We start from the raw sequence: 24926 nt of genomic DNA, 5'->3' as shown, positions 1-24926 counted from the left end.
CTCAGTCTTCATATGGATTGAAATTGAGGAGAAACGTCTTCACCCAGAGGGTGGTGTGGGTCTGCAACTCACTGCCTGAAAGGGTGGTAGAGGCAGAAACCCTCACCACACTTAAAAAGTGCTTGGATGTGCACTTGAAGTGCTGTAACCTACAGGGCTACGGACCAAGAGCTGGAGAGTGGGTTTAGGCTGGATAGCTCTTTGTTGGCCAGCATGGGCACGATGGGCTGAATGGCCTCCTTCTGTGCTGTAATTTTCTATGATTCTATGAAGAAGCAAGCTGCAAGTGTGTCTTATCCAAAAATTGGTTCAAATATCAATAACTGTCCTGGGACATAACTGTTTATAATTAAAGCTGATGAAGCAGATCTGCTGTGCATAATTAATCACTGTTTTATCACCACTGATGATCTATGTACTTAGTTAGGATAATTATGTCCATTTTTTTTCTCAGCTGGGTGTATTATTCATACTTCCGGGGTGAATTTTGATTGGGAAAGGAGTTGGGATGATTGACTGATTTAAGAGTTAGAAATACTGAAAGTTACTCTACTAAATACAAGAGGTAGTGCTGGATGGGGTTAGCAAGTGTCTTAATGGAACTGGACCAGTGCATCATATAACACTAATGTATTGTTTTATTTTGATGGAGTGCAAATTCCCCTTTAATTTAAAGCGTGCTGTTCCCCCACCTTTGCTCTTTCTTTGTAAAGGACCACTATAAAGATCAACTGATCATTTATATCTGCACTGCAGATGGATGGAGGCTCCATAGTGGGCTCAATTTTAACCCATTTACAGTCAATGGGCAGAGAACTAAGCCCACACCGTCCCAAGTCTGGACATTGCTCTGAAACATACAAAATTCGTACAGAGCTTGACAGGGTAGACACAGGGAAAATGTTTCCTCTGGCTGGGGAATCCAGAAGCAAGGGTCACAGAATAAGCGGTCAGCCATTTAGGACTGAGATGAGGAGAAATATCTTCACTCAGAGAGTGGTGCATCTTTGGAATTCTCTACTCCAGATGCTCAGTCGGTGAGAATATTCAAGACAGAGATCGATAGATTTTGGATATTAAGGGAATCAAGAGATATGGGTTAGTGCAGGAAAGTGGAGTTGAGGTAGAAGATCAACCATGATCTTATTGAATGGCAGAGCAGGCTCGAGGGGCCGAGTGTCCTACTCCTGCTCCTATTTCTTATGTTCTTAAGTTGACGATTGGGTTGAATTTGGGCATTCAGGGGCTGGATAGTTCTTTAGTGTCAAGTGGGGGATGGAGGGAGGTTTTCAATCCAGCACTGCAGAAACTTGCCAAGAATATTCAGCCAAAGAAAAATACTGCAGATGCTGGAAATTTGAAATAAAAATAAAAAAAGCTGGAAGCACTCAGCAGACCAGGCAGCATCAAGAATATTGGGTTCAATTTTCCCCAAAGCTTTTTTTTGGCGTACTTGAACAGTTACACACCTGGAATACTACGTACAGTTTTGGTTTCCGTTTTTACGAAAGGATATGCTTGCTTTGAAGGCAGTTCAGAGAAGGTTCACTAGGTTGATTCCGGAGATGAGGGGGTTGACATGAGGAAAGGTTGAGGAGGTTGGGCCTTTACTCATTGGAATTCAGAAGAATGAGAGGTGATCTTATCGAAACGTATAAGATTATGAGGGGACTTGACAAGGTGGATTCAGAGAGGATGTTTCCACTGATAGGGGAGACTAGAACTAGGGAGCATAATCTTAGAATAAACTGAGATAAGGAGGAATTTCTTCTCTCAGAGGATTGTAAATCTGTGGAATTCGCTGCTGAGAGCTGTGGAAGCCAGGACATTGAATACATTTAAGACAGAGATAGACAGCTTCTTAACCAATAAGGAATTAAGGGGTTATGGGGAGCAGGCAGGGAAGTGGACCTGAGTCCATGATCGGATCGGATCAGCCTTGATCGTATTAAATGGCGGAGCAGGTTCGAGGGATCGTATGGCCTACTCCTGCTCCTATTTCTTATGTTCTTATGATGCCTGTTTTTTGGGGGCCCAAGTATGCCATAAAAAAAATTTTCAAAGTTTTCCCGTTGGATTTCTTCATTTTGGCACAGCCTAACCTGTCCTTTAATTTTGGGGGTGGAGCCTTGATCTGCACCAAAAAGATTGGGTTGCCACGGTAACCAAGGACACAATGTGAGCTGAGGCTGGAAAGTGAAACTTACAGCCAGCTCGCAACACATTAAAACACATTGCATCAACTTAAAAATACTTTAAAATATATTGCAGCAACTTACCTCCCGATGCCGGTACCAATCCCTGCTCCTATCCCAGGCCGAAGAGCCTCCTGGTCTGCTTCTTCCGCCCACCCCGGGCCCCTTGCCAGTGTTGGTCCTGCACCTTGCCCGACCCAAGCCCCGAGTCCCTTGACGGTCTGCTTCCCTAGCCCACCCCGAGCCCTTTGCTGGTACCAGTCCAGCTCCCCCACCCACCCGAGCCCCGAGTGCCTTGCCGGCCCAGCTTCCCCACCCCACCACCTCCCAGCCCCAAGTGCTTTGCCAGTCCAGCTCTGGAGTTCCTCACTCTGGAGTGTCTTAATAAAGACTGAGGTCACTGTTACTTTAATCTCCCTGTGTGCAGCCTCATTTGTGTTAGGAATACAAAAAATGGCGACGAGAATACGACTCCAATGCAAAGATGCAGCAAACTTTGGGCATCCTGGAGAAGTTCTCGGAGGATGAGGACTGGGAGCCTATGTCGAACGGCTAGACCAGTACTTTGTAGCCAACGAGCTGGATGGAGAAGGAAGTGCTGCAAAAAGGAGAGCGGTCCTCCTCACAGTCTGCGGGGCACCGACCTACAACCTCATGAAGAATCTTCTGGCTCCGGTGAAACCCACAGATAAGTAGTATGAGGAGCTGTGTACACTGGTTCGGGAGCATCTTAACCCAAGGGAGATGATGGCAAGGTATCGGTTCTACACGCGCCAGTGATCTGAATGTCAGGAAGTGGTGAGCTATGTCGCCGAGCTAAGGTGACTTGCAGGACAATGTGAGTTTGATGGCTGCCTGGAGCAAATGCTCAGAGACTTTTTTGCACTGGGCATTGGCCACGAGACCATCCTACGAAAACTATTGACTGTAAAGACACCGACCCTCAGTAAGGCCATTGTGATAGCACAGGCGTTTATGTCCACCAGGGATAACACCAAATAAATCTCTCAGCACACAAGTGCTAGCAATGTTCATTAATTAACTGGAACTGTGTTTGCGAGCAGAAATGTACAGGGCAGAACCTATGAGTCTGCAACTGCCAGCAGGCCTCAGGTGAACCAGATGACTCAGAGTCCCCAACAAAGGATGGATGCAAGGCAATTCACAACTTGTTGGCGTTGTGGAGGCTTCCATTCAGCCTATTCATGCCGCTTCAAAGGGTATGTTTGCAAGAGCTGTGGAACAATGGGGCACCTCCAACGAGCTTGCATACGAGCTGCAACCTCTGCAAAACCTGCTAACCACCACGTGGCAGAGGAAGATGGGTCCATGGTGGATCAAAGCAATTTCGAGCCTCAGAGAGAGGAGGCAGATGCTGACGTACACGGGGTGCACACAGTTTCGACAAAATGTCCACCTATAATGCTAAATGAAAAATTGAATGGCTTACCCGTAGCCATGGAACTGGACACTGGGGCTAGCCAATCCAGCATGAATAAAAAGATGTTTGAGAGACTGTGGTGCAACAAGACATTCAGACCAGCCCTGAGCCCCATCCACACGAAACTGAGAACGTACACCAAAGAGCTTATCACTGTCCTGGGCAGTGCCATGGTCAAGGTCACCTACGAGGGCCTGGTGCACGAACTGCCACTCTGGATTGTCCCGGGCGATGGCCCCACACTGCTTGGAAGGAGCTGGCTGGGCAAAATCCGCTGGAACTGGGATGACATCCGAGCGCTATCACATGTCAATGAGGCCTCATGTACCCAGGTTCTTAACAAATTTCCTTCCCTTTTTCAGCCAGGCATTGGAAACTTTTCCGGGGCGAAGGTGCAGATCCACTTGGTCCCAGAGGCACGACCCATTCACCACAAGGCGCGAGCGATACCTCACATGATGAGGGAAATTGAGCTGGACAGGCTGCAACGCGACGGCATCATCTCCCCAGTGGAATTCAGCGAGTGGGCCAGCCCGATTGTTCCAGTACTCAAAAGTGATGGCACGGTCAGGATGTGCGGCGATTATAAAGTAACTATTGATCATTTCTCGCTACAGGACCAATACCCGCTACCTAAGGCAGACGACCTATTTGCGACGCTGGCAGGAGGCAAGACGTTCACCAAGCTCGACCTGAATTCGGCCTAGGAGCTGGAGGAGTCTTCAAAGGGCCTCATCTGCATCAACATGCACAAGGGACTGTTCATCTACAACAGATTCCCGTTTGGAATTCGGTCGGCTGCAGCGATCTTCCAGAGAAACATGGAGAGCCTACTCAAGTCGGTACCACACACGGTGGTCTTTCAGGACGACATATTGGTCACGGGTCGGGACACCGTCGAGCACCTACAAAACCTGGAGGAGGTCCTCCAGCGACTGGATCGTGTAGGGCTGCGGCTGAAGAGGTCGAAATGCGTCTTCATGACAAATGGAGTTTTTGGGGAGAAAGATCGCGGAGGATGGCATTCGGCCTACAGACGCCAAGACAGAGGCTATCAGGAACGCGCTCAGGCCACAGAACGTCACGGAGCTGCGGTCATTCCTGGGACTCCTCAACTATTTTGGTAACTTCCTACCGGGGTTAAGCACCCTTTTAGAGCCCCTACATGTGTTATTGCGCAAAGGTGAGAACTGGGTATAGGGAAAAAAAACAAGTAATTGCTTTTAAGAAAGCCAGAAACATTTTATGCTTCAACAAGCTGCTTGTATTGTATAACCCATGTAAAAGACTTGTGCTAGCATGTGATGCGTCGTCGTACGGAGTCGGGTGTGTATTACAACAAGCTAACGTTGCGGGGAAGTTGCAACCTGACGTCTATGCTTCCAGGAGCTTGTCTAAGGCCGAGAGGGCCTACAGCATGATTGAGAAAGAGGCATTAGCGTGTGTGTTCGCGGTAAAGAAAATGCATCAGTACCTGTTTGGCCTCAAATTTGAGCTGGAAACCGATCACAAGCCCCTCACATCCCTGTTCGCTGCAAACAAGGGGTAAATACTAATGCCTCAGCCCGCATACAAAGGTGGGCACTCGCGCTATCAGCGTATAACTATAACATCCGCCACAGGCCAGGCACCGAGAACTGTGCGGATGCTCTCAGTCGGCTACCATTGCCCACCACGGGAGTGGAAATGGCGCAGCCTGCAAACTTGTCGATGGTGGCGCAGCCCGCAGACTTGTTGATGGTCTTGGTAGCGTTTGAAAATGATAAATCACCTGTCACGGCCCGTCAGATTAGGACTTGGAACAGCCAAAATCCACTGCTGTCCCTAGTAAAAAAACGTGAACTGCATGGGAGCTGGGTCAGCATCCCCGTTGAAATGCAAGAGCCAATCAAGCCGTTCCAGTGGCGAAAGGACGAGCTGTGCATTCAGGCAGACTGTCTGTTGTGGGGTAACCGCGTAGTGCTACCAAAAAAGGGCAGGAAGACGTTCATCTCGGATCTCCACAGCACACACCCGGGTATAGTGATGAAAGCGATAGCCAGATCCCACGTGTGGTGGCCCGGTATCGACTCTGACTTAGAGTCCTGTGTACGGCAATGCAGCGTGTGTGCTCAGTTGAGCAACGCGCCCAAAGAGGCACCACTAAGTTTGTGGTCCTGGGATCCATGTCGACTATACGGGCCCATTTCTCGGTAAAATGTTCCTGGTGGTGGTGGATGCTTTTTCAAATTGGATTAAATGTGAAATAATGTCAGGAAGCACCGTCACCGCCAGCATTGAAAGCCTGAGGGCCATGTTTGCCATCCACGGCCTGCCTGACATACTGGTCAGTGACAACGGGCCATGTTTCACCAATGCCGAATTTAAAGAATTCATGGCCCACAATGGGATCAAACATGTCACCTCGGCCCCGTTTAAGCCAGCCTCCAATGGGCAGGCAGAGCAGGCAGTACAAACCATCAAACAGAGCCTTAAACAAGTCACAGAAGGTTCACTCCAAACCCGCCTGTCCCGAGTACTGCTCAGCTACCGCACGAGATCCCACTCGCTCACAGGGGTGCCCCCGGCTGAGCTACTCATGAAAAGGACACTTAAAATCAGACTCTCGCTGGTTCACCCCAACCTGCATGATCAGATAGAGAGCAGGCGGCAGCAACAAAATGTAAACGATGGTCGCGCCACTGTGTGACGGGAAATTGATCTGCATGACCCTGTGTATGTGCTAAACTATGGACATGGTCCCAAGTGGATCGCGGGCACGGTGATACCTAAAGAAGGGAATAGGGTGTTTGTCGTCAAACTAGACAATGGACAAATTTGCAGAAAGCACCTGGACCAAACGAGGCTGCGGTTCACAGACTGCCCTGAACAACCCACAGCAGACACCACCTTTTTCGAGCCTACAACACACACCCAAATGATCAATGACACCACGTCAGACCAGGAAATCGAACACATCACACCCAACAGCCCAGCAAGACCAAGCTCACCTAGCAGCCCTGCAGTGCACAACACGCCAGCCCAGCGAGGGCACAGCCAACACACCAGAACAGACATTTGTACCGAGGCGGTTCACCAGGGAAAGAAAGGCTCCCGACCGCCTCACCTTGTAAATAGTTTTCACTTGACTTTGTGGGGGGAGTGATGTTGTGTATCTGTAAAGCATGCACTCCCATGTTCCGCCACCGAGGAGCTCATCCCCTGAAGTCCCAAGGGATCCCAGCATCCCTTGGGAGCACTGTGTATAAGCCTGTTCCTCACTCTGGAGTGTCTTATTAAAGACTGAGGTCACTGTTACTTTAACCTCCCTGTGTGCAGCCTCGTCTCTGTTAGGAGCACAAAAGTTATGTTTTTCCTCTGGAAATGTTTGAAGTATGAAATGTGTGCTGGAATCGTGAATGAATCAAATGAATATATCTATGGGGGTGGAGAATTGACATTGTAATTTTTTTCATCTATATTATTCTGGTATCTAAATCAATGTTAAAGTTGTGGGTTACTCTTTCCTTCTATGAAGGTTTCTTCTGCGATCATAATTTTTTCAAAAGCTTATGCCTGTTGAGCATTTCAGGTGGATTTGTAAAAATAACTTGTTCGTTTGTGGCTCACGCCTCAGAATATAAGCAAGATTAGCTACCCACTTACCAAGAAAGTGCCAGGTTCATCAATCTTTTGCCAATGCTAAGATAACAGATATCTGTCCAGGCTGCACCAGGAGTGCTAAAGTTGGCCTCAGCACACTTGGATTGTGGAGAGAGAACAAATAGCCGGAGATCCCACATCAAATACAGCTACAACACTGGCATCTAACTGACAATGTGGAAAACTGCCCACAATGTCCTGTCCACAAAAAGCAGGACAAATCCAATCTGGCCAATTACTACCCCATCAGTTCACTGTCAATCATCAGCATAATGATGGAAGGCATCATCGACAGTGCTATCAAGCGGCACTTGCTCAAAAATAACCTGCTCACCAATGCTCAGTTTGGGTTCCGCCAGGACCACTCGGCTCCAAACCTCATTGCAGCCTTGATCCAAACATTGACACAATAGCTGAATTCCAGAGGTGAGGTGAGAGTGACTACCCTTGACATCAAGGCAACATTTGACCGAGTGTGGCATCAAGGAGCCCTCGTAAAATTGAAGTCGATGAGAATCAGGGGGAAACACTCCATTGGCTGGACTCATACCTAGCACAAAGGAAGATGGTTTTAGTTGTTGGAGGTCAATCATCTCAGCCCCAGGACGTTGTTGCAGGAGTTCCTCAGGGCAGTGTCCTGGGCCCAACCATCTTCAGCTGCTTCATCAATGACCTTCCCTCCATCATAGGTCAGAAGTGGGGATGTACGCTGATGATTACAGAGTGTTGAGTTCCATTCGCAACTCCTCTGTCTCATGGACGACATTCAGGATTGGGCTGATAAGTGGCAAGTAACATTCGTGCCACACAAGTGCCAGGTAACGACTATCTTCAACAAGCGAGAGTCTAATCACTGCCCCTTGACATTCAATGGCATTACCATCACTGAATCCCCCACCCTCAACATCCTGGGTGTCACCATTGACCAAAAACATAACTGGACCAGCCACATAAATACTATGGCCTCAAGAGCAGGTCAGAAGCTGGGTATTCTGTGGTAAGTGTCTCACCTCTTGATTCCCCAAAGCCTGTCCATCATCTACAAGGCACAAGTCAGGAGCGAGATGGAATACTGTCCATGTGCCTGGATGAGTGCAGCTCCAACAACATGCAAGAAGCTCGACACCATCCAGGACAAAGCAGCCCGCTTGATTGGCACCCCATCCACCACTTTAAACATTCACTCCCTCTACCACCAGCGCACAGTGACTGCAGTGTGTACCATGCAAGATACACTGTAGCAACTTGCCACGGCTTCTTGGGCAGCACCTCCCAAACCCCCAACTTCTACCACCTAGAAGGACAAGGACAGCAGGCGCGTGGGAACACCATCACCTGCAAGTTCCCCGCCATGTTACACACCATCCTGACTTGGAAATATATTGCCGTTCCTTCATCGTCGCTGTTCAAAATCCTAGAAGTCGCTCCCTAACTAAACTCTGGGAGTACCTTCACAACACGGGCTGCAGCGGTGCAAAAAAGCGGCTCACCACCACCTTCTCAAGGTCACTTAGGGATGTGCAGTAAATACTGGCCGTGGCAGCGAGGTCCACCATCCCAGGAAAGGATAAAAAAAAATCATTCCTATGACCCAGGTAAGAAAAATGTTGTGGATATTGAATAGCATCAAACTCAGGGCTGTTGCCCTCTGTGGTCAAAGAGGCTGTTGATAGTGACTGGGCTCATATGTGAAATAGGCTAATTAGGTAAAATACTGAAAAGCTTCTGGTATACATGGAACTGAACTACAGCAGTGGGCTAGGTATATAGCTGCTACATTTCACAAAAATCAATTGAACCACAAATAGGGAACATCTTGGAAACAGTAACCATAAGATGACTGAACTCAGTATCATGATTGCAGGGACAACGGAGGGGAAGGTCACAAAAAAGGTTTTGGACTCAAACAAAGCTAACTTTGAAAGGATGAGGGTGAATTTGACTAATCTGTGGTAGAAAACATTGTGGGGTGGAAATTCGGTCACGTCTTTGTTGCCGTTAATCCAGGCGGAGCAGTAACTTTTGCGCCAGGAAATGGTTGCATCTCTAGCCACAAAATTCATCAGCTGGGGCCTGAGTGTGGAGCGGAGCACTAAGGGAGGCATTCCACACTTCTTTTAGGTGCTAGGCCGGCTGAGAAACTGAAAATCCCGAGGTAAACAGCCCTAAGAGAGGCTTCCGTGGAAAAAATATCGGAAAAAGCATCAAAAACATTCCCAATACATTACTGATGCCACATCAACATAAATTGCAAAAATAAAAAAGTTAAAAACAATCACACTTACCTCAGGTAGACATTCCTTCCTTCACTGCGGCCGGTACAGCTCGGACCGCCAGCTTTCACAGGTCCCACTAGGGCGCGCTATGGGATGCTACGGATAGGGCGAGTTTCAAATTTCGAGCTGATGTCACAACCAGGGGCATTGCACACCAACTCGCTTCTCCCAGGTGGTACTGCTCCGTGCCCCTGCAAACCTGGCACCGAATGTCTCGGCGGGCGCTGGAAGCTGGCTGCCTGCTCGGAAATGTTTTCCAGGGCAAACACGGAGGCGGCAACACACCAAAGATCCAGCCATATTAGTTGGTAAATCTGCAGATTTTCAAGAAGGTGATTACAAATGTTATGTCTTTAATACTCTTATGAATGACTCCATGAGGTCTAGTATTGTACTTGAGCTGTTGTGACCTTAATCCCATTTATTGTGACTCCAGCTTGTGGCACAAGTATGGTGGGCAGCCTTTTATACTGGGCCCTGCACATCTATGCAGGTGACCCTCAGGTCTCTCACTGCAGTGCCCTCTGGTGGCACACCTTATCTGACTATACAGTTAGTATACATGGTCTACTTACATGCCATCACTTCCCCCAAGTCTTTAATGCAAATTGACTCGTACATTGACGGTGACCTGGGCTTTGCTCTTCCTGGTTGACCATTGGAGGGTCGTTTCTAGCTTGGGTGGTTGGTAGTGAGATTTGTTGCCAGTGGAGGTCCCTGTGGTTTCTGGTTGTGAGTCCATGACTACTCCATTCTTCCCCACACAGAGATCATGATAATGGCCTGTTACATGCAGGTTGCATTCAAGTTCATCACATGGATTTTACATTTACATCTTGGTACATTTGTTGGGCGGATTACAGTTGCGTTTCTTTTTGTGTGGTACATTTACATGATCAGTACAGGTATCTCAGTACAGGTACACAAGGACAGTCTAGTTCCAGCACAGCCGGATGGGATCCGGGTCTTCTGGTGGTGGCGCAGCACCCCACGCTAGTGGGTCTGTGGGTGAGGTGAGCTCATTTTGCTCGAGTTGCCGGAGCTCAGGGCTCTTGCCGTTACTCCTAGTGTCGGGCAGGCCCAAAGACAGCTGATGTGCCTGTGACCTCCCTATCCTTTTCGTTTGCGCAGTGTCGCTGCTGTTTCCTGGGAAGCGGTCTGAGCGAGTGAGTGTTTCGTCTAAGCGATGGTGGGGCTGCCTCGTCTTGTCTAGCAGTTCGCAGGGTACTACTGACTCGCTTTCCTTGAGGGCACCGTTGTGAGCACTCTTTAGTTTTGGACCCTGGCTGGTCCAGGTCCCGTTCATAGGAGCCGTTGCGGGTGACCCTTCGCTCTATGCAGTATCATGTGGATAAATGTGAGGTTATCTACTTTGGTGGCAAAAACCAGAAGACAGAATATTATCTGAATGGCGGCAGATTAGGAAAAGGGGAGGTGCAACGAGACCTGGGTGTCATGGTACATCAATCATTGAAGTTTGGCATGCAGATACAGCAGGCGGTGAAGAAGGCAAATGGCATGTTGGCCTTCATAGCTAGGGGCTTTGAGTATAGGAGCAGGGAGGTCTTACTGCAGTTGTACAGAGCCATGGTGAGGCCATACCTGGAATATTGTGTTCAGTTTTGGTCTCCTAATCTGAGGAATGACGTTCTTGCTATTGAGGGAATACAGCGAAGGTTCACCAGATTGATTCCCGGGATGGCAGGACTGACATATGAGGAGATACTGGATCAACTGGGCTTGTATCCACTGGAGTTTAGAAGAATGAGAGGGGATCTCATAGAAACATATAAAATTCTGATGGGATTGGGCAGGTTAGAGGCAGGAAGAATGTTCCCGTTGCTCTACCCATACAGATTCCACCTCATTGACACTAATGTCCTTCCTTACTATTGCATTAGTCTCCTCTTTAACAAGCAACCTTTTCCCACCTCCTTTTCCTTTCAGTCTATCTTTCCTGAATATTGAATACCTTTGGATGTTGAGTTCCCAGCCTTGGTCACCCTGGAGCCATGACTCCGTAATCCCAATTACATCATATCCATTAACAGCAATCTGCGCAGTTAATTCATCCACCTTTTTACGAGTGCTCCTCGCATTGAGGCATAGAGCCCTCAGGCTTGTTTTTTTAACACTCTTTGTCCTTTTAGAATTATGTTGTAATGTGGCCCTTTTTGACTTTTGTCTTTGATTTTTCCGCCCTCCACTTTTACTTTTCTCCTTCATACCTTTTGCTTCTGACCCCATTTTACTTCCCTCTGTCTCCCTGCATAGGTTTCCATCCCTCTGCCTTATTCGTTTAAATCCTCCCCAACAGCATTAGCAAACACTCCCCCTAGGACATCAGTTCCAATCATGCCCAGGTGCAGAACGTCTGGTTTGTATTCGTCCCACCTCCCCTAGAACCGGTTCCAATCTCCCAAGAATTTGAATCCCTCCCTCTTGCACCATTCCTCAAGCCACATATTCATCTTAATCATCCTGCTATTTCTACTCTGACTAGCACGTGGCACTGGTAGCAATCCTGAGATTACTACCTTTGAGGTCCTACTTTTTAGTTTAACTCCTAGCCCCCTAAATTCAGCTTGTAGGACCTCATCCCGCTTTTTATCGATATTGTTGGTATCTATATGCACCACGACAACTGGTTGTTCACCCTCCCCCTCCAGAATTCCCTGCAGCCACTCTGAGACATCCTTGACCCTTGACCCTTGCACCAGGGAGGCAACATACCATCCTGGAGTCTCATTTGCGGCCACAGAAATGCCTATCTTTTCCCCTTACACTAGAATCCCCTACCGCTATAGCTCTCCCACTCTTTTTCCTGCCTTCCTGAGCAGCAGAGCCACCCATGGTGCCAAGAACTTGGCTGCTGCTGCCTTCCCCTGATGAGCCATCTCCCCCAACAGTACCCAAAGTGGTATATCTGTTTTGGAGGGAGATGACCGCAGGGGACCCCTGCACTACCTTCCTTCCACTGCTCTTCCTGCTGGTCACCTATTCCCCATCTGCCTGTGTAACCTATACCTGCAGTGTTACCAACTCACGAAACCTGACCTTCAAGTCAGCCATTACTCCCACTGCAAGCAGGCAAAAACCTCATGACTACCATGTGCATCGGTGTGCTACGATGTAATTCGGACCCGAACATCATTTTAATAAAAACAAATGGAAATCCTGCCCATTAGCGGGAATCTGGTACAAGCTGCAGGCGCTCAAATCAATTGCATATAAGTATAACTCAGCTTGTATTCGGAATGTACTGAGAGTTGATTAATTGCTCATTTTGTTCACTCTTGCTTATTAAGAAAGACTTGCATTTACATAGCACCTTACACAACCTCAGGACATCCCAAAGCACTTTACAGCTAATTAAATACTTTTGAAGTGTAGTCACTGTTGTAGGGAAACACATCAGCCATTTTGTATGCAGCAAGATCTCACAAACAACAGTGAGGTAATGACCAGATAATCTATTCTTTTATATTGGTTGAGGAATATCCATTGGCCAGGACACACTAGAGATAACAGCTCTTCCTCAAGATAGTACTATAGGATCTTTTATGTCCACCTGGGAGATCAGTTTAACATCTCACTCAAAAGATTCCACCACCAACTGTGCAGTGGAGTATCAGCCAAGATTATGCACTCTAATCTCTGGAGTGGGACTTGAACCCAAAACCTTCAGATTTGGAGGTAAGAGTGCTACCATTGAGCCACAGCTGGCACTTTGAAGTTTAGTGGCTTCTGGTATCACATCCTTCTGAGAGCAAGAAAAGACAGGGAAGGCAGCAGGTGAGGGTGCCTGCTTGCAGATGAGGGTGCCTGCTTGCAGATGGCCTTACCCACCCAACAGGCCAAGGGTCTGTTTGAAAGACTTTAGATTAACTTACCACTTTGGTGAATAATAGAAGCTAATCTAACAGTGAAGATACTTGGATCTCTTAAATTAATATCCAAACGGATTTGTGATAATAATCTTATCTCAGATCTATGTGGTCTGCAAGGTAACCTCAGGAGAGGGAATCAGACAGATTAAAGGGCTGCACACACTGAAAGAAAGATTTATTCTGTGTGGCAGATAAAATCCAATCACCAGGAGTAAGATTCTTTAAAATACATGTTACAGTCTGCCTCTTAATAATGCTTGATGTGAAGCTTCTTGCTCCCTGTTTGAACATCCACCCCAGTTTGAAGTTTTGAAGCTGTTTGGTAAATTGTACGCAGATGGGATAGACATCAAGAAATCATGATGTTTTCAGGATTGGTTGCTGTTCCCTCCTATGGCCAGCTATTATCTAGCAATCACTGTCAAAATTTATACATGCAGGTTCACGATGGGTTTATCTGCACCGTACATATTTAGTATGTGGGCGTTTTATGATTTTCAGTTTCAGTAGGAATGCTTCGATTTTGTGTCTCAGAAAACTTGCCTGCAAGATATAAAGACAACAGAATACATCATTACCAAGGTTATTGTGACAGCAGTTGGAGGCATGTATGTAAATCTCACTCTAGTATCTGACTGTGCAATCTGTTAGACCAATCCTGTGCATAAAAGTAATTATATTTATTCTTGCATTTGGGGTGAAAAATCAATTGAATTTTAACAGATTTCTTGTCATAAATCCAGGGTTCTTGCTTGGAGTTTTCTATTAGAATCAATCAACCTGTAAAATAAACACAACAGCTACTCAATGTACTGGAAGTGAAAGCTGGGAATTCAGCATCATATTTTTGTCGTTAAAAAAAGTAAGGGTTAAATTCAGCTATGGTGCAGTAAGGGATCAAGTTGGCAGGACCTGAGTGCCATTACATAACTTAAGAATTAGGAGCAGGAGTAGGCCATATGGCCCTTCAAGCCTGCTCCGCCATTCAATAAGATCACGGTTGATAGAATCATAGAATCATAGAAAGTTACAGCATGGAAGGAGGCCATTTCGGCCCATCGTGTCCGCGCTGACCGACCAAGTGCTATCCAGCCTAATCCCACTTTCCACTCTTGGTCTGTAGCCCTGTAGCTTATGGCACTTTTAGTGCACCTCCACATATTTTTTAAATGTGGTGAGGGTTTCTGCCTCTACCACCCTTTCAGGCAGTGAGTTCCAGAATCCCACCACCGTTTGGGTGAATAAATTTCCCATCATATAACCTCTAAATCGCCCCCCAATTACTTTAAATATATGCCCCCTGGTTGTTGACCCCTCTGCCAAGGGAAACAGGTCCTTCCTATCCAGGCCCCTCTTAATTTTATGGATGCGTCTGTTTGTACGAACTGAAAGGCAGCCGTTTCCCTGATTGGCTCTCCATTTTCACATGACCTACTGCTGATTGGTCCCCTTGGAGGATAAGCCACACCCTGAAGTTCCTCTGGAATGTGTAACTGGAACCGCCCAGCCCAAGTTCTGACTGACTTTCCAATTTCTATTTCGATCCATTTTGACTTCAGAAGCCACAGATGATAGATCTCCCCAAAAGCCACCAAGCTCCAACCAAAGACCCTTACCCCAGCGCAAGTGCATCCCTCCCCCAGCCGAAGTCCCTTACACCATTTCCGCCAGCTGAAGTCCCTTACCCCAGCACATGTGCTCCCTCCCACAGCCAGAGTCCCTTACCCCAGCGCAAGTGCATGACCTTACTGCCACCCACCTCCCCCCCCCACCCGCCCACCCGCCCCGCCCCGCTATAGATGGGGCATTGTAGATTGTTAACAGGTTTATTGGGTGTGAAGTGAATAGTGACAGTGTCGTGACTTCTGGACTTCATCCACCCCAACGATGTCCCTTGTAACACGTGCACCGAGCTTGCACGTGTTACAAGGGGATTGGAAGAACATGATCCATCTTCCCTAAGTTCCCTCTCTCCCCTGCGATCCTTCCCCCAGTATCTCTCTCTCTCTCCCCGCCTCCCCCCAAAAAACTCTCTCTCTCCCCTCAGGCTCTCTCTCTCCCCCCAGGCTCCCTCTCTCTCTCCCCCCATCCCCAAACTTTCTCTCTCCCCAAGCTCACTCTCTCCCCCCAGGCTCTCTCTCTACCCAATCTCTCTCTCTCTCCCCTCAGGCTCTCTCTCTCCCCCCAGGCTCTCTCTCTCTCTCTCTCTCCCCCCAGTCTCTCTCTCTCCCCCCAGTATCTCCCTCCCCCCCCACCCCCAAGCTCTCTCTCTGCCCCCAGTCTCTCCCTCTCTCCCCCCAAACTCTCTCTCTGCCCTCAGTCTCTCCCTCTCTCCCCCACCCAAGCTCTCTCTCTGCCCTCAGTCGCTCTCTCTCTCCCCCACCCCACATGCTCTCTTCCCCCTGCCCACCCCCCCCCCCCCAGGTTATGTCCGCTACCCCGAACGGACCTTCTACCTTCGCGCCCTTAGCCAGCTGCTCCAGGACGACCTTGAGGACAGGATCCTGTGCCTCAAGTCCGGAGCCAATGCTACCCTTGCACTCCCTGATGTCCCCCCTTTGTCCCGGATCGCTGCTACTGGGCTGGACCCATATGGATCCCAGAAAACTCCTTCCCTGGCTCCCTTCTTTGCTAACCCGTCTGCCCTTTGGTTGCCTTCCCCTCATGGCTCTGTCTTAGAGTGAGCCTTTACTTTGTGGATATAATGAATTCCCAAGGTCCCCGTGGCCTCTAAGATCTTTCTCAGCAATGGTGCTGTTGCTAAGGGCTTCCCGTCTGCGGATGTGAAACCGCGACGAGCCTAGATGGCCAAGTATTCGGTGCACGAATTGCACATAAACATGGAATCTGTTATATATGTAAACTTTTATTTATTCTGTACAACCACCGAGCTCATCCCCGGGAGTCCCAAGGGATCCCATAATCCTTTGGGAGCACAGGTATTTAAGGAGGCTTCACAGGTTGGAGAGGCACTCTGGAGACCTGCAATAAAAGACTAAGGTCACACTTTACTTTGAGCTCACAGTGTTCAGTCTGACTCTTTCTCCATACACAACAGAATCCAAGCAGATGGTGTATGGGGCTGGGAATTCATCAGCGTGGGTAACGACGTACACCACTGCCAACAGTTCGGCGTGCTTGGGAATCTAATGACCCTTGCTATCCCAGCCGTAGGGTCATAAATCCCGCACTCGGTGAAAAGCTCCCCGTTCACGTAGATCTCGTGGCCTGTTGTGTGTAACCTGGCCCGGAATCCTACGTCCACATCCCATACCACTTCCACCGTACACTTGTGGGCCGTCCCTGGGTAGATCATGTTGGCGGCCAACTTGGGCTCACTCAGGCCTTGCGCTCTCAGATGCATTTGTGAGAGCAATAAAGTCCAGCGGGCAATGCAAGCACTGCTCACCCTGCCGTCCTTTATCCTCCCATCCAATAACAACTGAGTGGGGGTATGGTGGGTTAGTAGAATGATCAGGGACGATGCCGTAAAGAGCTGTGAACGCTTTACGGCCAAATGCATGGCTAGGAAACGCCTCTCGCAATTGGAATATCCCCGTTCTATATCCGTGAGGACTCTTGATGAGTACACCTTAGGCCTCAGTTTGCCGTGCGTGCCGTTCCTAGAGCAGCACCGCGCTCAAACTGTCCCTGCGGCTACTTCAAAAAAGTAGTCCTCCCCACCATTAATCGCCCCTAATGCAGGTGCCGTCTGCAGGTCTCCCTTGAGGCGATTAAACGCTGCTGAGCAGTCCTCATCCCACTCCCATCCGACTCCCTTGCGGAGGAGCCGAAGCAGAGGGGCTGCCGTGGTGGTGTAATCCTCAGTAAAATTCCTGCAGTACCCCGTGAGCCCTAGGAAAGATCTCACCCCTGTCATGGTCATGGGGCTGGTAACTCCTGTACCACCTTCCGTTTGGCCTCGTCTATAGCCCTTTCCCCAGACCGATCTGAGCTTTCTTAGGATTGACCTTGAACCCTGTCTCTCTCAGCAGCTCCAGCAGCTCAGCCAGCAGCAGACCATGCTCTTCCCCCTCATCGGAGAACAAAAACAAATCGTCCACATACTGCAGCAACTGCTGGGGTCTGCTAAAACCCTTTAAGGTGTCTGCCATACAATGGTGGAATATGCAGGGGCTGTTATGAAATCCCTGGGGAAGTCCATGTATACTGCTGTCCCTTAAAAGTGAAGACAAACTTGTACTGGTCTTCCCGTTTCAAGGGTATCAACCAAAACCCCGTTTGAAATGCGGCTGCGGTTGCTGGAATACTCCCTATCAGATCAGCTACGGCCGCGACTGAGGGCGTACAGACTGGGATGTTTTGTTGAGCACCCGATAGTCCACGGTGGCTCTCCACAACTGGTCTGGTTTCCTAACCCGCCTAAGTGGCGAGTTAACGTGTGTGGCTATGGGCCTCAACACTTCCTGTGCTACCAGGGATCCCAGGTCATCTCCAAGTCAGCCTCTGCCTCTCTGGGGAAACTGTACTGCTTCTGTGGCCGTGACATGGGGTCCCCCTGTACTCGGAATTCCACCCCCGTCACCCTACCACAGTCGTGCTTGTGTGTGGCGAACGATGCGAGGTTGTCCCGCACGTACGCCTGTACTTGGCCGGGGTAGTATTGACCAATTGCTCTCGGTCGTGACTCCCCTTCAGCTCCATGGTACACATGTTGCCTTTTCCTTCCCCTTTCCTTGGGATCACTACAACTTCTTTCTCCTTATCAGAACCCACTGCTCCCCAAAGGCAGTGATTCCTCAAATCTGCTATAATCCTGTGGGTCCCTAGGACTCCTGATCCTGGCTGTTCCCACTTTATTAAGACGCATTCCCACCTGGTGTGGAGGGATCCTAAATCTATAGCTAACGGCCTGGACATCGCCCCAATCTGCTCGTTCCCAGTGAACCCCACGAGACTGAATGGAACCTTGCTGGACCAGGGTGAATCAGTCGAGTTACTCGCATGGATCACCATGCTCAAAGCTCCGGTGTCCACCAAATATTTCCCCTCTACCTTCTCCACCCCCCATCCTCACGTATGGTCTACTCCACTCATCATACGTGAGTGAACACAGGTACTCAGGCTGGGTGCGTGCTAGTCAGGGTGGTGGGATTACCGGAGCGGTCGGGATTTCCCTGCTCACGGCAGCGTCTACCCTTCCCTGCTCTGGCACAAAAACAGTCCGAAGCGCGGTCACCCTAACATCAAATTGTTCCTCGGTCGGTCCCTTTGCCTCGACAGGTTTGTCTTAGACACTGGAGGATCCCCTTTGCCTTGCCTGTTCCTCGGGGCCGGGCAGTCTCTCCTCCAGTGTCCCGTCTTTCCACATCCGAAACACGTCCTAGCATTCCCTGCGCTAACCCCTTCCTGACGCCATTCCTTTTTACTATCCTCACTGGCCTTTATTTCATGTACCTTGGCCTTATTTGCTTTGACCTCTTCCTCTGAGCCGGTTTTAAAAACCAGGCTCATGTGATGGAGCACTCCGGCCTCCATATTCACGAGGTCCTCGGAGTCAAACCAGACCTCCGCTTTTACCCTTATTCATGGCAAACTGTTTGCCACGAGAATCCTGAGCCAATGATTTCTCGGCTCACACCCTGCAATTGTGCTCTGTTGAGCACCCCACCTGTGGCCATTTCATAGACGGGCCAGAGCCTGTCCGGGAATGCCTGAGGTGCTTCCTCTGCCAATTTCGGTGTCATCTCTACCTGAGAGAATAGACTACCTTGGGTATGACCCATGGTTCTCAGGATTTCCTCCTTTAAGCCAGTCGTGGTCCCCTGTCCCCGTTTGGTCTCGTCGGATAGTTTCCTATCCAGGAAAAACAGCAACAGCATGTGAGCCTTGGCCTCACTGCACCCGTTAATCCCCCCAACCTGGTCCACCTTGGTGAAGTGAACTGAGGGGTCCCCTTCTTTCTTTAACTTGGGCACCCCTGAGATCATATTCTGCAGCTGCGGGACGGTGAACGGAACCACAAAATCGCTTTGCAGCACCCCCTGACCCGCACTGTCTATGGGCGCTTCAAGCGGTGCCCCCAATCCTCGCTATCTTCTCCTTCCTCTTCCCAGTCCACCCGAGCTTCCCCCAGGGCGATCAAGCAAACCATGCCTTTGGCTTTGGATAACGCTTGAGTCAAACTTTGGATTTTTTCTTGGCAGGACCCCCTACTGCTAACTACCCCGTAAGCTGTCTTAATATCTCTCAGTTGCCCCTCCAGCCCGTCAACCTGTTAAGCGGGCGTTCCCCTCCCGTACAGCCTGCTCATTGAACTTGGCCTCGGTGACCTGGCATTGCAGGTACACTCCAGTGTTACGGGAGGTTTCCTCCTGAATACGCCTTTCCTGCCTCTCCTCGCGTAACTCATCCACTAATCTGTTCCCCACTGTGGCCCTTGCGGCTGACTGCTGCTCTGACTCTTGGAGCTCTGCCTTAAGCCTACCTGAGCAGCTGGACTTGCTTCTGCAAACACAGGAGCCAAATGGCCTTTTTTTTTGCCTTTTTATGTTCCTTTCTCCCCGTCCACTCAGCAGCTTTGTCCTCTGGACTCTCAGCCCGCAACAGGTCTAACACCCACTGTTGTGTTACATTAACTTTACCGAATACGTACGAGGAAATCCTATCCCCCATTACTGATCTCTTGACCTTGAGATCTTCCATAACTATCTGTTCACTCATACCGGTGTCCTGCCGCTGGTCACCAGATTCTGTAAGTGGATTTGCCCCATGGCGGTTTCGAATCACCCCCCTCACAACAGTTCTAGACACCGGAATTATAATGGCGAACAGAAATACACAGTTATAGCCGGATCTTTCGGTCTCAACCGTCACAATGCTGTTATTCAAGTGAAAGCACACACCTGCACCCAGTAAAACACACCCTGACTTGTGTACAACAAACAAACACAGTACAACACACAACCCTGGCCCATCTGAACAGGCCCCTAATGCAAAGTACCCATGTCTGCTCGGATTCAAAATTGACCTCCAAAATCTGTCCAACAGAATTGTGCGTATGCTTAGGATCCTTGCAACAACCTCCCCACCAGAACCCCCAAAGCTTGGTTGGAACACACGACACCCTTTCACACTATGTGGTGATCTTAAAAATGCGTGGGCTGGGATAAATGCTCACCAATTACCCCTCTGGCTTACTCGCTGCTTCTCCCAATGAGGCGTATCTTCTGTGTCTGTACCAATCTGAGCGGGAGCTCTGGGCAGCGCGAGTCCGGGGATTTCAGGAGGCCTATAAAGGCCAGCAGGAGTTCGTGGTCGTCGAGGAGGCTGGAGCTCGGGGCAGCGCGAGTACGGGGATTTCGGGAGGCCTATAAAGGCCAGCAGGTGCAACTGCAGCAGGAAGGCAAAAAAGAAGTAGAAAGAAATCGAAAGGTGATGTCACAGCCAACGGGGTAAGTGATTGGCTGGTGATTGGTGAGTAGTTGTTCTTTTTCTTTATCAGTAAGTAACCTTTTAGCCTTGTTGACAAATTAAGTTAATCTAAGGGTTAAGTCATGGCAAGAGAGCTCGGACAAGTGTTATGCTCCTCCTGTACTATGCGGGAAGTCAGGGACACTTCTGGTGTCCCTGACGACTACGTGTGCATGAAGTGCATCCGCCTGCAGCTCCTGACAGACCGCATTGCGGCACTCGAGCTGCGGGTGGATTTACTCTGGAGCATCCACGATGCTGAGAATGACGTGAATAACACATTTAGTGAGTTGGTCTTACCGCAGGAAAAGGGTACACAGCCAGATAGGGAATGGATGACCGACAGGAAGAGCAGTGGAAGGAAGGTAGTGCAGGGTACTGCGGTCATCCCCTTGCAAAACAGATACACCGTTTTGGGTACTGTTGAGGGGGATGACTCATCAGGGGAGGGCAGCAGCAGCCAAGTTCATGGCACCGTGGGTGGCTCTGCTGCACAGGAGGACAGGAAAAAGAGTGGGAAAGCTATAGTGATAGGGGATTCAATTGTAAGGGGAATAGATAGGCGTTTCTGCGGTCGCAACCGAGACTCCAGGATGGTATGTTGCCTCCCTGGTGCAAGGGTCAAACATGTCTCGGAGCAGGTGCAGGGCATTCTGAAAAGGGATGGTGAATAACCAGTTGTCGTGGTACATATAGGTACCAACGATATAGGTAAAAAAAGGATGAGGTCCTACAAGACGAATTTAGGGAGCTAGGAGCTCAATTAAAATGTAGGACCTCAAAAGTAGTAATCTCAGGATTGCTACCAGTGCCATGTGGTAGTCAGAGTAGGAATCGCAGGACAGTTCAGATGAATACGTGGCTTGAGGAGTGGTGCAGCAGGGAGGGAGTCAAATTCCTGGGACACTGGAACATGTTCTGGGGGAGGTGGGACCAGTACAAACCGAATGGTCTGCACCTGGGCAGGACCGGAACCAATGTCCTAGGGGAAGTATTTTCTACTGCTGTTGGGGAGGAGTTAAACTAATATGGCAGGGGGATGGGAATCTACGCAGGGAGACAGAGGGAAGTAGATTGGGGGCAGAAGCAAAAGATAGAAAGAAAAAAAGTAAAAGTGGAGGGCAGAGAAACATAAGGCAAAAAACAAAAAGGGCCACATTACAGCAAAATTCTAAAGAGCAAAGTGTGTTAGAAAGACAAGCCTCCAGGCTCTGTGCCTCAATGCAAGGAGTATTCGAAATAAGGTGGACGAATTAACTGCGCAGATAGCAGTTAACTGGTATGCTGTAATTGGCATCACGGAGACATGGTTCCAGGGTGACCAAGGCTGGGAACTCAACATACAGGGGTATTCAACATTTAGGAAGGATAGACAGAAAGGAAAAGGAGGCGGGATGGCATTGCTGGTTAAAGAGGAAATTAATGCAATAGTAAGAAAGGACATTAGCTTGGATGATGTGGAATCGGTATGGGTGGAGCTGCGGAATACCAAGGGCCAGAAAATGCTAGTGGGAGTTGTGTACAGACAACCAAACAGTAGTAGTAAGGTTGGGGACAGCATCAAACAAGAAATTAGGGATGCATGCAATAAAGGTACAGCAGTTATCATGGGTGAATTTAATCTACATATTGATTGGGCTAACCAAACTGGTAGCAACGCGGTGGAGGAGGATTTCCTGGAGGATTAGGGATGGTTTTCTATGTCGAGGAACCAACCAGGGAGCTGACCATCCTAGACTGGCTGATGTGTAATGAGAAAGGACGAATTAGTAACCTTGTTGTGCGAGACCCCTTGGGGAACAGTGACCATTACATGGTAGAATTCTTTATTAGGATGGAGAGTGACACAGTTAATTCAGAAACTAGGTTCCTGAACTTAAGGAAAGGTAACTTCGATGGTTTGAGGCATGAATTGGCTAGAATAGACTGGTAAATGATACTTAAAGGGTTGACGGTGGATAGGCAATGGCAAACATTTAAAGATCACATGGATGAGCTTCAACAATTGTACATCCCTGTCTGGAGTAAAAATAAAACGGGGAAGGTGGCTCAACCGTGGCTAACAAGGGAAATTAAGGATAGTGTTAAATCCAAGGAAGAGGCATATAAATTGGCCAGAAAAAGCAGCAAACCTGAGGACTGGGAGAAATTTAGAATTCAGCAGAGGAGGACAAAGGGTTTAATTAAGAGAGGGAAAATAGAGTACGAGAAGAAGCTTGCCGGGAACATAAAAACTGACTGCAAAAGCTTCTATAGATATGTGAAGAGAAAAAGATTAGTGAAGACAAACGTAGGTCCCTTGCAGTCAAATTCAGGTGAATTTATAATGGGGAACAAAGAAATGGCAAACCAATTGAACAAATACTTTGGTTTTGTCTTCACGAAGGAAGACACAAATAAACTTCCGGAAGCACTAGAAAACCAAGGGTCTAGTGAGAAGGAGGAACTGAAGGATATCCTTATTAGGTGGGAAATTGTGTTAGGGAAATTGATGGGATTGAAGGCCGATAAATCCCCGGGGCCTGATAGTCTGCATCCCAGAGTACTTAAGGACGTTGCCCTAGAAATAGTGGATGCATTGGTGATCATTTTCCAACAGTCTATCGACTCTGGATCAGTTCCTATGGACTGGAGGGTAGCTAATGTAACACCATTTCTTAAAAAGGGAGGGAGAGAGAAAGTGGGTAATTATAGACTGGTTAGCCTGACATCAGTGGTGGGGAAAATGTTGGAATCAATTATTAAGGATGAAATAGCAGCGCATTTGGAAAGCAGTGATAGGATCGGTCAAAGTCAGCATGGATTTATAAAGTGGAAATCATGCTTGACAAATCTTCTGAAATTTTTTGAGGATGTAACTAGTAGAGTGGACAAGGGAGAACCAGTGGATGTGGTGTATTTGGACTTTCAAAAGGTCCCACACAAGAGATTGGTGTGCAAAATCAAAGCACATGGTATTGGGGGTAATATACTGACGTGGATAGAGAACTGGTTGCAGACAGGAAGCAGAGAGTCGGGATAAACGGGTCCTTTTCAGAATGGCAGGCAGTGACTAGTGGAATGCTGCAGGGCTCAGTGCTGGGACCCCAGCTCTTTACAATATACATCAATGATTTGGATGAAGTAATTGAGTGTAATATCTCCAAGTTTGCAGATGACACTAAACTGGGTGGCGGTGTGAGCTGTGAGGGGGACGCTAAGAGGCTGCAGGGTGACTTAGACAGGTTAGGTGAGTGGGAAAATGCATGGCAGATGCAGTATAATGTGGATAAATGTGAGGTTATCCACTTCGGGGACAAAAATGCAAAGGCAGAATATTATCTGAATGGTGGCAGATTAGGAAAAGGCGAGGTGCAACGAGACCTGGGTGTCATGGTACATCAGTCGTTGAAAGTTGGCATACAGGTACAGCAGGCGGTAAAGAAGGCAAATGGTATGTTGGCCTTCATAGCTAGGGGATTTGAGTATAGGAGCAGGGAGGTCTTACTGCAGTTGTACAGGGCCTTGGTGAGGTCTCACCTGGAATATTGTGTTCAGTTTTGGTCTCCTAATCTGAGGAAGGATGTTCTTGCTATTAAGGGAGTGCACCAGACTGATTCCCAGGATGGCGGGACGGACATATGAGGAGAGACTAGATTAACTGGGCCTTTATACATTGGAGTTTAGAAGGATGAGAGGGGATCTCATAAAAACATACAAAATTCTGATGGGACGGGACAGGTTAGATGTGGGTAGATTGTTCCTGATGTTGGGGAAGTCCAGAACCAGGGGACACAGTCTTAGGATAAGGGGTAGGCCATTTAGGATTGTGATGAGGAGAAACTTCTTCACTCAGTGAGTTGTTAACCTGTGGAATTCCCTGCCGCAGAGAGTTGTTGATGCCAGTTCATTGGATATATTCAAGAGGGAGTTAGATATGGCCCTTACGGCTAAGGGGTTCAAGGGTATGGAGAGAAAGCAGGAATGGGTTACTGAGGGAATGATCAGCCATAATCTTATCGAATGGTGGTGCAGGCTCGAAGGGCCGAATGGCCTACTCCTGCACCTA

Source organism: Pristiophorus japonicus, chromosome 1 (genome assembly GCF_044704955.1).
Source record: "Pristiophorus japonicus isolate sPriJap1 chromosome 1, sPriJap1.hap1, whole genome shotgun sequence".
NCBI classification, from domain to species: domain Eukaryota; kingdom Metazoa; phylum Chordata; class Chondrichthyes; family Pristiophoridae; genus Pristiophorus; species Pristiophorus japonicus.
This window is presented reverse-complemented; position numbering follows the sequence as displayed.